General features: G+C 39.2%; 1 pseudogene; it reads left to right on the top strand.

The window, feature by feature from the left end:
• The first annotated feature begins 1,586 nt into the window (after positions 1–1,586).
• The window catches only part of LOC105238809, an 89,284-nt pseudogene continuing 78,832 nt past the window's right edge, over positions 1,587–12,038 (top strand).

Here is a 12,038-nt window from a genome sequence, read left to right as displayed (position 1 = left end):
TTAATAAAACATAAACAGTAGGAAATAATTGATACCAAAATAATTTTATTTATGTAATGGTAAAAGGATAGCTCCTATATTAAAACAAGAATTTGAGATTGGCTTATAAAGCAAAACTGACACTTGACTAATTAAAAGACACCTTTAAATCAAAATAATTTAGAAAGCAAAAATGAGGAACAAACATAAAACAGAAATGCAGAATATAAGAAGGTGTTACCATCCTGATATTATTAAAAATGAACACAACCCAAAATACATTAAATTAGAAAAGGGGCACTTTATAATGCTAAAGGCCATATTCACAAAGAAAATAAAACAAAAATATTTATGTGTCAAATAACATAGGAAACACCTTCATAAAGCAGAAATTCCTGGAAAGACAAGAGCTACATGGTGAAACAGTACAACTAGTACTAGAAGTCTTCAACACGTAACTCAAAGAGAGGTTAAGTTCAAACAAACAGCTAAGAATGTAAAAGACTTAAAACAATATAATAGCTGTATGTTAAAATTTATACACCAATAATAGTAATTATTCTCCTCAAATGTCTGTAGTACATCTTCAAAACTGTCCAGATATCAAGTCACAAAGTAAACCTCAATAAATTTCATAAAGAAGAGAACTAAAACCAACATTTTCTGGTCATAATAAAACAAAATGTAAAGTCACTTCAACCTGGACTTTTATTTTCCTCCTGAGTTTGGGTCATATTTTCCTGCTTCTTTGTATGTTTTATAATTTTTTATCCAATGCCAGATATCATACATTTTATCTTGTTGGATGCTGTATATTTTTATTCCAATGGATATTCTTGAGCTTTATTCTTAGATGCAGTTAAGTTACTTGGAGTCATTTTGATCCTTTTGAATCTTGTTTTTAAGGTTTGAAAACCAGAGTAAGAACAGCATCTAGGGATAATTTGTCCCACTGCAGAGTCAAAACCCTTCTGAGCGCTCTGTATAAGGCTTCGTGAATTATGAAGTTTCTGGCTCTGGCTTTTGGGAACAGGACCTATTTCTGGCTCTGTGTGACCCCCAGAGATTATTGTTTCTAATTTTTTCTGTTACTTCTTCCAAAGCCTCAGGTAGTTCCCTCATATACCTGTGACTATCAATATTCTACCAGAGCAAGGCTTTATGAAGATCTCTGGAGTTTTCTCTTTTTACAGCTCTCTCTTCTCCAAGAATCTGTCCTGAGAATCCAACTGCTTCACACTCCCTGGCTCTCAGTTCCATCTTATCAATATAAGAAGACTGTCAGGCTACATGTGAATTCTACTTCCAATGTGCTGTGACCTCAAAACTCTCTCTAGGAACTAAGTTGGAGCAATCATAAGGCTGCCTGCGCTCATTTCCTATGTCTCAGAGTCACTACCTTTCACTCCCTGAAACCCAATACCTTGAATACCATCATTTCATGTATTTCATTGATTTTTAAAAACCATTTCAGGCGGGGGAGGGGCAAATCCACTGTCATGACAGTACTTTTAAAATAATTTTAATTTATAACTATGTGACTGTTATATATTCAAACATTTAAATGAATAAAAAAGATTGGGGGAAAAAGCCAAGACTAAAATTAAATGCACACAGAGATAAATGAAAACAACTATATAAAACTGATAATCATAGGAGCTTCTGAATGTGATCATATTTGGTATATTTCACAAAAACAGGGTTTGTAAGCTAAATATTTATTAAGTACAGGGAAAAAGATAACTAGGCTTCTTAATCGTGACACAGGCTTGCCACATCCTTTGTGGAGGCTGAAGATGCCAGATGACCATAAAGCAGAAATGGGGATTAAGTAGAAAGAGGCAACATTTTCACCTGTTTAGATGATATGGCCAGGGTGAACCTGACAGGAGATTTAAAAGGGAGTGACATGTTGGTGGAAAAGGTAGACTTGTGAGAGTTCATCAACCTGTTAAAAAAGATACTGACCATACATGCTGAGAATCACTAGGATTGAAACCCTAAATCACCCTTCTGTCACCATGACACACCTGCTTGATTTTTCCCATAATAGACGAATGAAATCATATTTTCAGATCATGGAGATTTGCAAACATTGGGTGAATATGTACGACACTGTGAACCCAAGCAAAACCACCTTCATCATGTATGTGGCTCCCAGCAATCCACCAACTAAACATGACCTTTAACAACCACCTGAACAATGTCCACAATCAGGTTCCCAACTCTACCAGTGCCACTATTTCCTAAGCCAACCCTGAAGTCTCCAAAACTACCAATCTGCACTCTACCAGTCCTCAGAGGCATCCATGGCTGCAGTGGGTCAGCAGAGCATGCCCCTGCACACAATAACAGCCCAGATCTATGCCCAGCCTGACTCCTAGCAAGCTCTCATTATGTGTTCACCCAAATTCTTATGATTCCAAGTGTCTCTCTCTAAGCATGCTGGCAATTCCATATGAATGAAGAATGCAGTTACCATTGTCACTCAAGCCCCACGAGTTCAGTGTCTTCAGATCCAGCCAGGCCTAGTTGCCCAGGAAGCCTGGCCAAGTAGGAGCCAGAAAAACTTGTTTTCCCTAGCATGGCAGCAGCTGACTGAAGCAACCACTCACATGTCAGTGCAGCATGTGATTGTGATTCCTGAGACCATGGCAGGTATCCAGCAGTTGGCCAACTGCAGGAACATGAATACTCAATTCCATCATGCAGCACTCTGTGCTACTGACTAGTCATGTGACCCTTCCAGCAGCCCAGTCCTTAAATATGGGCATGACCCATGTGGTACGGCAGCAGCCAACCAGCACCACCTCCTCCAGGAAGAGTAAGCCCCACCAGTCCTTTGAGAGACCTGGCTTCACCTGTGAGGTCTCCTTCTTTCAGCCCTTTGGTTCCCCTCAGAGGTCCAAGAGTAACAAGGAGAACACACCCCCTGCTGCACCCTGGTGTACAGCAGCCCAGCCTGCATCTCTTCTATCACATGTAGGTGGAGTGATAGGGCCTCCTGCACCACCAGGAAGCAGTAGTGGCAAACAATTGTCATTCCTGACAACCCCAGCCCCCAGGTCAGTGTCATCACTGTTAGCAGTGACAGGGACACAGGAACAAGAAGGAGGAGCATGCCCCCAACAGGTGAGACCATGCCACCTTCAGACTTCCAGGGAGGAGAAGGATCAGCCATGTGCTGTGTGCTGCCAGCTCACATAGAGAGAGAGTTATCCAGGCATCTGGGCCACTTTCTGTCATCAGACATGACTATTTCTCTCCCCTGGCCCCTACGTTTTGCCATGTCCTAGTGTCCTAAAGCACTTTCAGGGAAGGTCCTAAAGATTTACCATAATTGTTCAAACCCAAAATATTTTGAATCACTTTGGTCTTAAACCTAGTTATATAGGCCCTATACATCTAGGGGATTTGAGACCATAGCAATCAGGCTCACAATACCAGTGCATTTCAACCCCTGTGTGCTTAAAAATCCCTGCCCTGGTTTACTAAATTCATTATCAGTTGGTCAGGATATTTCTCTAACATCTCCTTGGCTCTCTCAGAATTCAAAATAATGGTCCAACGTATCAGAAATTTGACTGTGTCTGACCTAAGAGAATATCACTAAATCTCTTGAACCAGACGGCATTTTCTAGAACATTCAGAGGAATGCCAAAGCAAAATTATTATTCCTGACCCCTGACATGTGTCACTATCAGTTGCCAGAGCAAATTGATGGTCAGCAACTCCAACTTGTGAGGACTCCAGAGCATGATGGAGCACACCGGGAGTGAGCAAATTAAAGGGGAGAGAAAGGATGATAAACATTCACAAAGTGTTTTCTTTTCTTTTTTTCCACAAAGTGTTTTCATTTGCATTATTTTGTGTTATCATTTGACAGGGTACGCAAAGCAAGTAGTTTTAGTCCCATTTGATAGATAAGGAAACTGAGGCCCAGAAAAGGTAAGTGATTCACCCAAATTGATAAAGGTTCTAAGTAGCAGAACTGGGACTCCGGTTGCCTGCTACTAAAGAAATGGTGATCTTAATTATTGAGAAAAATAACCAATTTCTCTTCAGTCATTAATTCAACAAGTACAAATTCTATCCTGCCCCTCCTCTGATCATCACCATGCCCACACACATGGTTGCATCCACTGTGTGCAAGGCATTAGGTCAAGGCTGTGGGATGTCCAGAGTAAGTTCATAGAGCCATGACTGAGTGCTGTAGCTCTAACAGCAAAAAGGGCAGAAGACAGCTCTTCTAATTCTTTGAGAAGATTTTTCAAAGTGAGGAGGCAAGAAAAACCCAGCAGCCTGCTTTTTCTCAATAAGTTCGCTTTGAACAAGGGGGCTCTGTGGGCATAGCTAATCTGTGGGCATGATTAGCCTAAAGACAGAAAACAAACCAAACATATTTTTTCCAGGTCACCCAAGATTAAGTAGTAGAAACAGTCTTATTTTATTTTTTATTTTATTTTTTTAATTTAATTCCAGTATAGTTAACATACAGTGTTATGTTAGTTTCAGGTGTACTATAGAGGTGTACAATTCAGGTGTACAATTGATTCAGCAGTTCTGTATTTCACCCAGTGCTCATCACGACATCATCTATTTCACCCATCTCCTCTCCCCCAGCCCCTCTGGTAACCATCAATTTGTTCTCTGTAGTTAAGAGTCTGTTTCTTGGATTATCTCTCCTCTCTTTTTTTCCTTTGCTCATTTGTTTTATTTCTTAAATTCCATCTATGAGTGAGATCATATGGTATTTGTCTTTCTCTGACTGAATTATTTCACTTAGTATTATACTCTTAGTTATATCCATGTCATTGCAAATGCCATGATTTCATTCTTTTATTATTCCTGAATAATATTTCATTGTATCTGTATACCATATTGTCTTCTATATCTATATACCGTATCATTCATCTATAGAAGGCCACTTGGGCAGCAACCATAATTTGGTAATTGTAAATAATACTGCTATAAACAGAGAGAGACATGTATCCCTTTGAATTAGGTTTTGGTTTTTTGGGGTTTTTTTTTTTTTTTGGTTTTTAGGTAAAAATCCAGTACTGCAATTACTGGATCATATGGTAGTTCTATTTTTAACTTTTTGAGGAACATCCATACTGTTTTCCAAAGTAGCTGCACCAGTTTGCATTCCCACCAACAGTGCATGAGGGTTCCTTTCCCTCTACATCCTCACCAACACTAGTTGTTTCTTGTGTTTTGGATTTTAGCCATTCTGACATGTGTGAAGTGATATCTCATTGTAGTTTTTTTGTTTTTATAATAATTTTTTATTATGTTATGTTAGTCACCATACAGTATATCCTTAGATTTTGATGTAATGTTCCATGATTCATTACTTGCATATAACACCCAGTGCACCATACAATATGTGCCCTCCTTAATACCCATCACTGGCCTATCCCAATCCCCCCCCTCCCCTCTAAAGCCCTCAGTTTGTTTCCCAGAGTCCACAGTCTCTCACGGTTCATTCCCCCTTCTGTTTACCCCCCCCTTCATTCTTCCCTTCCTTCTCCTACCGATCTTCCTATTTCTTATGTTCCATAAATGAGTGAAACCATATGATAATTGTCTTTCTCTGCTTGACTTATTTCACTTAGCATTATCTCCTCCAGTCCCATCATGTTGCTGCAAATGTTGGGTAATCATTCCTTCTGATGGCTGAGTAATATTCCATTGTATATATGGACCACATCTTCCTTATCTATTCAGCTGTTGAAGGGCATCTCGGCTCCTTCCACAATTTAGCTATTGTGGACAATGCTGCTATGAACATTGGGGTGCATAGGGCCCTTCTCTTCACTACTTCCGTATCTTTGGGGTAAATACCCAGTAGTGCAATGGCTGGGTCATAGGGTAGCTCAATTTTTAACTTTTTAAGGGACCTCCACACTGTTTTCCAGAGTGGCTGTACCAACTTGCATTCCCACCAACAATGTAGGAGGGATCCCCTTTCTCCACCTCCTCTCCAGCAATTGTTCCTTGCCTTGTCATTTTTGCCATTCTAACTGGCATAAGGTGGTATCTCAATGTGGTTTTGATTTGAATTTCCCTAATGGCTAATGATTTTGAACCTTTTTTCATGTGTCTGTTAGCCATTTGTGTGCCTTCATTGGAAAAGTGTCTGTTCATATCTTCTGCCCATTTTTTGATTTGATTAGTTGTTTCTCATGTATTGAGTTTGAGAAGTTCTTTGTAGATCTTGGATATTAGTCTTTTATCTGTAGTGTCATTTGCAAATATCTTCTCCCATTCTGAGGGCTGCCTCTTAGCTTTTTTGACTGTTTCCTTGGCTGTGCAGAAGCTTTTTATCTTGATGGTCCCACAAGTTCATTTTTTCTTTTGTTTCTCTTGCCTTTGGAGATGTGTCATGAAAAAAGTTTCTGTGGCCAATGTCAAAGAGGTTGCAGCCTATGTTCTCCTCTATGACACTGAAGAAGACACAAAAAGATGGAAAAACATTCCATGCTCATGGATCGGAAGAATAAACATTGTTAAAATGTCTATGCTACCCAGAGCAATCTACACTTTCAATGCCAAAACCCCATCAAAATACCAATGACATTTTTCAAAGAGCTGGAACAAACAGCCCTTAAATTTGTGTGGAACAAGAAAAGGCCCCGAAGCACCAAGGGATTGTTGAAAAGGAAAAACAAAGCTGGGGGCATCACGTTGCCGGATTTCAAGCTATACTACAAAGCTGTGATCACCAAGACAGCATGGTACTGGCACAAAAACAGACACATAGACCAATGTAACAGAATAGAGAACCCAGAAATGGACCCTCGGCTCTTTGGGCAACTAATCTTTGACAAAGGAGGAAAAAACATCCAGTGGAAAAAAGACAGTCTCTTCAATAAATGGTGCTGGGGAAATTGGACAGCTATATGCAAAAGAATGAAACTTGACCACTCTCTCACACCATCCACGAAGATAAACTCCAAGTGGATGAAAGACCTCAATGTGAGACAGGAATCCATCTCATTGTAGTTTCGATTTACATTTTCCTGATGATGAGTGATGTTGAACATCTTTCCATGTGTCTGTTGACCAAATGTCTGTTCATGTCTTCTGCCCATTTTTAATCAGATTATTTATTTGTTAGGTGTTGAGTTGTATCAGTTCTTTATACATTTTGGATACTAACCCTTTATCAGATATGTCATTTGCAAATGTCTTCTCCCATTCAGTAGGTCACCTTTTAGTAGGTCACCTTTTAGTTTTGTTGATTGTTTCCTTTACTGTGCAGCTTTTTATTTTGACGTAGTCGAAATAGTTTGTCTTTGCTTTTGTTTCCCTTGCCTCAGGAGACATATCCTTAAAAAATATTGCTATTGCTGATGTCAGAGACATTACTGTTTGTGCTCTCTTCTAGGATTTTTATGGTTTCATGTCTTACATTTAGGTCTTTAATCCATTTTGAATTTATTTTTATGTATGGTATAAGAAAGTGGTCTAGTTTCATTCTTTTGCACATGGCTGTCAAGGTTTCCAATACAATTTGTTGAAGGGACTGTTTCCCACTGGATATTCTTTCTTGCTTTGCTGAAGATTAATTTACCATACAATTGTGAGTTTATTTCTGGGTTTTCTATTCTGTCCCATTGATTTATGTGCCTATTTTTGTGCCAGTACCAAACTGTTTTGATCACTATAGCTTTATAATGTAACTTGAAGCCTGGAACTGTGATGCCTCTAATTTTTTCTTTTTCAAGGTTTATTTGGCTGCTCAAGGTCTTTTGTGGTTCCATAAAAACTTTGGGGTTGGTTGTTCTAGCTCTGTGAAAAACGTTGGTGGTATTTTGATGGGGCTGCATTAAATGTGTAGATAGCTTTGGGTAGTACAGACATGTTAACAATATTTGTTCTTCCAGTTCAGAAGCATGGAACATCTTTCCATTTCTTTGTGTTATCTTTGATTTATTTCATCAATGTTTTATAGTTTTCAGAGTGCAAGTCTTTCACCTCTTTGGTTAGATTTATTCTCAGGTATCTTATTTTTGGTGCAAATGTAAATGGGATTGTTTTCTTAATTTCTCTTTCTGTTGCTTTATTAATGTCTAGAAATGAGACAGAAATCAATGCGCAGAAAATATTTTAAATATTTATAAATGATTTTGATTAGAGAAGCATTTGACTGTCTATATGTGAGGAATACTCCATCCTTCCTCCTTGAAACCACCCTGGACAAATTAAAAAAAAAACCTGATAACCACAGAAAAAACAATAAATCTGTCAACTTTTGAAAAGTCTTTTCTGTAAACTCATAAAAGTGTATATTTTAAGCACCAAAATAACTAATTCTAAGCACCAAAGTAACTAAAGAAATCCTGGGGACTTCCAGGGAAGATTGTAGAATAGAAGGAGGCTGGGCTTAACATGTCCCACAGATACATTTAGATAACAACCACATCAGTGCAAATAACCTAGAAAACAACCAAAAGACTGCCAGAACAGATTCTCCACAGTAAGTGTAGAGGAGAGGCCACATTGAGGAGGGAAGAAAGGGTAGGACATGGATGGGAGCCAAATGAACAGACAGAACTGCCTGCAAGAGGGAGGGATGCAGCAGGCACAGAGACAGGAGAAGAGCAGACCCTTTGCCAGGCACCCCAGGCATAAGGGACCCACAATGTGAAGATGAATCCCCATAATATTTGATTTTGAAAACCAGAGGGGCCTGGCTTCGAGAGATCTTACAATTAACAGGCCTTAACCCCAGGAACTTTAGAAAATCAGTGTGCTCTACTTGGGGGAGCTAGAGAACAATAGGAAATTAAATCCCTACCCTTAAAGAGACAGCACAACAAACAGCCCCACTGAGATTAGGCACCACAGCAGGAGCTTGAAAAATGCCTGGGGTGTACAGGAAGGGGATTTATTTACTAATCTCAGAGGTTATGCTAGAGGGGCAGGGATCTTTAGGAGAACTCTCTAAGAGCAAAGGAGCTGGTGGACACCATTTGCCTCCCTGATCTCCTAGCCTAGATATAGGGACATCTGCTGTGACCAGCACAGTGTGAACACCTTCCACCTAGTTTGTTAACAGTGTACCCTGCTCTCATGTGCTCATGTGCATCCACATCCTCCAATTCCACCAGCCTGGGCAGTTTTTTCAGGTGGCTGCAGGTCCCCTTCTGCAGTAGACCAGCATGGGCCTGCTGGCATTCTGTACTCTGACTGAATTCTCTGGTGAAACCCATCCACGAACACATCCTTGGGAGAAGTCATCCAAAGCTGTGCCACAAGCCTGGTTGTATGCAAGCAACCCCTACAGGGACCAGTACCACTCCAAAGTGACTCTGGTCCAGGGAGAGGGGAAGATAACCACATGAACCAGTCTGAATATGGCCCCAGGAGTGGGCTGGGGCAGACATCTGGTTGGACTCTATCAGACCTACCCACCAATGAAAGCTTCTCAGGGGACAACATAAGAAAAGTACCCTGCAGTTTAGTGCTAGAACAGCTCTGGCAAATGCCTGTTCTGACTCAACTGAGGCCCTAGACTGGCCCATTAACAACACAGGGACCAAACACTGCCCGCAACAGGCAAAGAGGACCATTGCAGATGACTGAACTGAAGGCAAACCCAGCTCAGCCACAAAAATAGGGTACACACAACACACATAGGAGACAGCACTGAAGTGCCAGTTTCTGATGAACAAGGGACATTGCCCTGCAAGAACTGTAGGATCTTTTCTTCATAGGGTCACTGATTTCAACATTAGGAGACATAACTGACTTTCCTAACACATAGAAACAGACACAGTTAGATAAAATGAGGAGACAGAGGAATATGTCCCAAATAAAAGAACAGGACAAAGTCACACCAAGAGAGGTAAACAAAATGGAGATAAGTAATATGCCTGACAGATAATTCAAAGTAATGGTAATAAAGATAATCACTGGACTTGAGAAAAGAGTGGAGGACCTTAGTGAGATCCTCAACAAAGAAATAAGAAAGAACCAATCCAAGAGGAACAACTCAATAAATGAAATTTAAAATATACTAAAGGGAATAAACAGTAGACTAGAGGAAGTAGAAGAATGGCACAGTGACCTGAATGAGAGTAATAGAAAGCAATCAAGCTGAACACAAGAGAGAAAAAAGAAAAATAAAAAATGAAAATAGATTAAGGAAACTCAGCGACAATATTAAGCATAATAACATTTGCATTTTAGGAATTTCCAAAGAGAAAGAAAAGGGAGCAGAAAAATTATTTGAAGAAATAATAGCTGAAAACTTGCTGAATCTGGGAAAGGAAAGAGAAATCCTGACCCAGGAGGCATGGAGAGCCCCAACAAAATTATACTAAGGGAGGTCCACACCAAGTCGCATGGTTTAAAATGGCAAAAAGTTGTAATAAAGAATTTTATTTTTTTTAATATTTATTTATTTATGTTAGAGAGAGAGCATAAGTGGTAAGGGCAAAGGGAGAGGGAGAGAGAATCTCAAGCAGACCACACTGAGCATGGAGCCTAAGCATGGGGGTCGAACTCACGACCATGAGACCATGACCTGAGACAAAACCAAGGATCAGATGCTCAACCAACTGTGCCACCCAAATACCCTTTAAAGAGAATTTTAAAAGCAGCAAGTAAAAAAAAATAAATAAATAAAGGCAGCAAGGAGGAAAAAATTACAGTCAAGGGAAACCTCATTAGGCTATCAGCTGATTTTTCAGCACGAACTTCACATGCCAGAAGAGAGAGGCATGATATATTCAAAATGCTGAAAGAAAAAAAAAAAACTTGCCACCAAGAATATTCTAGCCAGCAAGGCTATCATTCAAAATAGAAGGAGAGATAAAGAATTTCCCAGAAAAACAAAAGCTAAAGGAATTCATCACCACTAAAGCAGCCTTACAAGAAGTGTGAAATGGGACTCTGTGAGTGGAAAGATCATAAGCAGAAGTAAGAAAAGTAGGAAGCACAAAAGCACTAAATTAAGTATTACCTATAAAAATCACTCACGGAACTCACAAAATAAATGGATGTAAAGCATGACACTATATACCTAAAACATGAGGGTGAGAGAGGTAAAAATGCAGTGCTTCTAGAATGGGTTCAAATTTAATTAACTGTCAACTTAATATAGACTGTTATATACATATGATGTTATATATAAAATTAACAGTAACCATAAATCAAAAACCAGTGATAGATACGCAAAAAATAAAGAGAAAGGAATCTCAGTATATGACTAAAGAAAGCCAGCACCATGAGAGAAGAGAGCAAGATAAGGAAGGAACAAAGAAGCACTATGAAAACAACCATAGAACAGGTAACAAAATGGTAATAAGTACATACCTATCAATAATTACTTTGAATGTAAATGGACTAAACACTCCAATTAAAAGACATAGGGTGACAGATTAAAAAGCAAGAGCCCTCTATACACTGCCTACAAGAGACTCATTTCAGACCTAAGGACATATGCAGATTGAAAGTGAAGGAATAGGAAAGCATTTACTATGCAAATGGAAAAGAAAGAAAGCTGGATTAGCAATACTTATATTGGACAAAATAGACTTAAAGACTCTAACAAGAAACATACAAGGGCACAAAATAATCATAAAAGGAACAATTCAACAAAAAGATATATCCATTGTAAATATTTATGCACCCAATGGGGGAGCTCTCAAATACACAAAGCCGCTAAGAACAAACATAAAGGAAGTAATCCGTAGTGATACAATAATAGTAGAGGAGTTTAACGTTCCACTCACATCAATGGATAGATCACTGAAGTAGAAAATCAATAAGGAAACAGTGGCTTTGAATGACACATTCAACTAGATGGATCCAACAGATGCATTCAAAACACACCATCCTAAAACAGAATACACATTCTTTTCAGGTATACATGGAATGTTCTCCAGGATAGATCACATGTTAAGCCACAAAACCAGTATCAACTAACTGAAAAAGACTGACATCAAACCGTGCATCCTTTCTGACCACAACACTATGAAACTAGAAGTCAACCACAAGGAAAAGTCTGGAAAGACCACAAATACATGGAGGTTCAATAACATGCT

The sequence above is a fragment of the Ailuropoda melanoleuca genome, chromosome X (assembly GCF_002007445.2).
Source record: "Ailuropoda melanoleuca isolate Jingjing chromosome X, ASM200744v2, whole genome shotgun sequence".
In the NCBI taxonomy this organism is placed as follows: Eukaryota; Metazoa; Chordata; class Mammalia; order Carnivora; family Ursidae; genus Ailuropoda; species Ailuropoda melanoleuca.
Note: the sequence above shows the minus strand (reverse complement) of the source record. Positions and strands in the feature narration are given on the sequence as shown.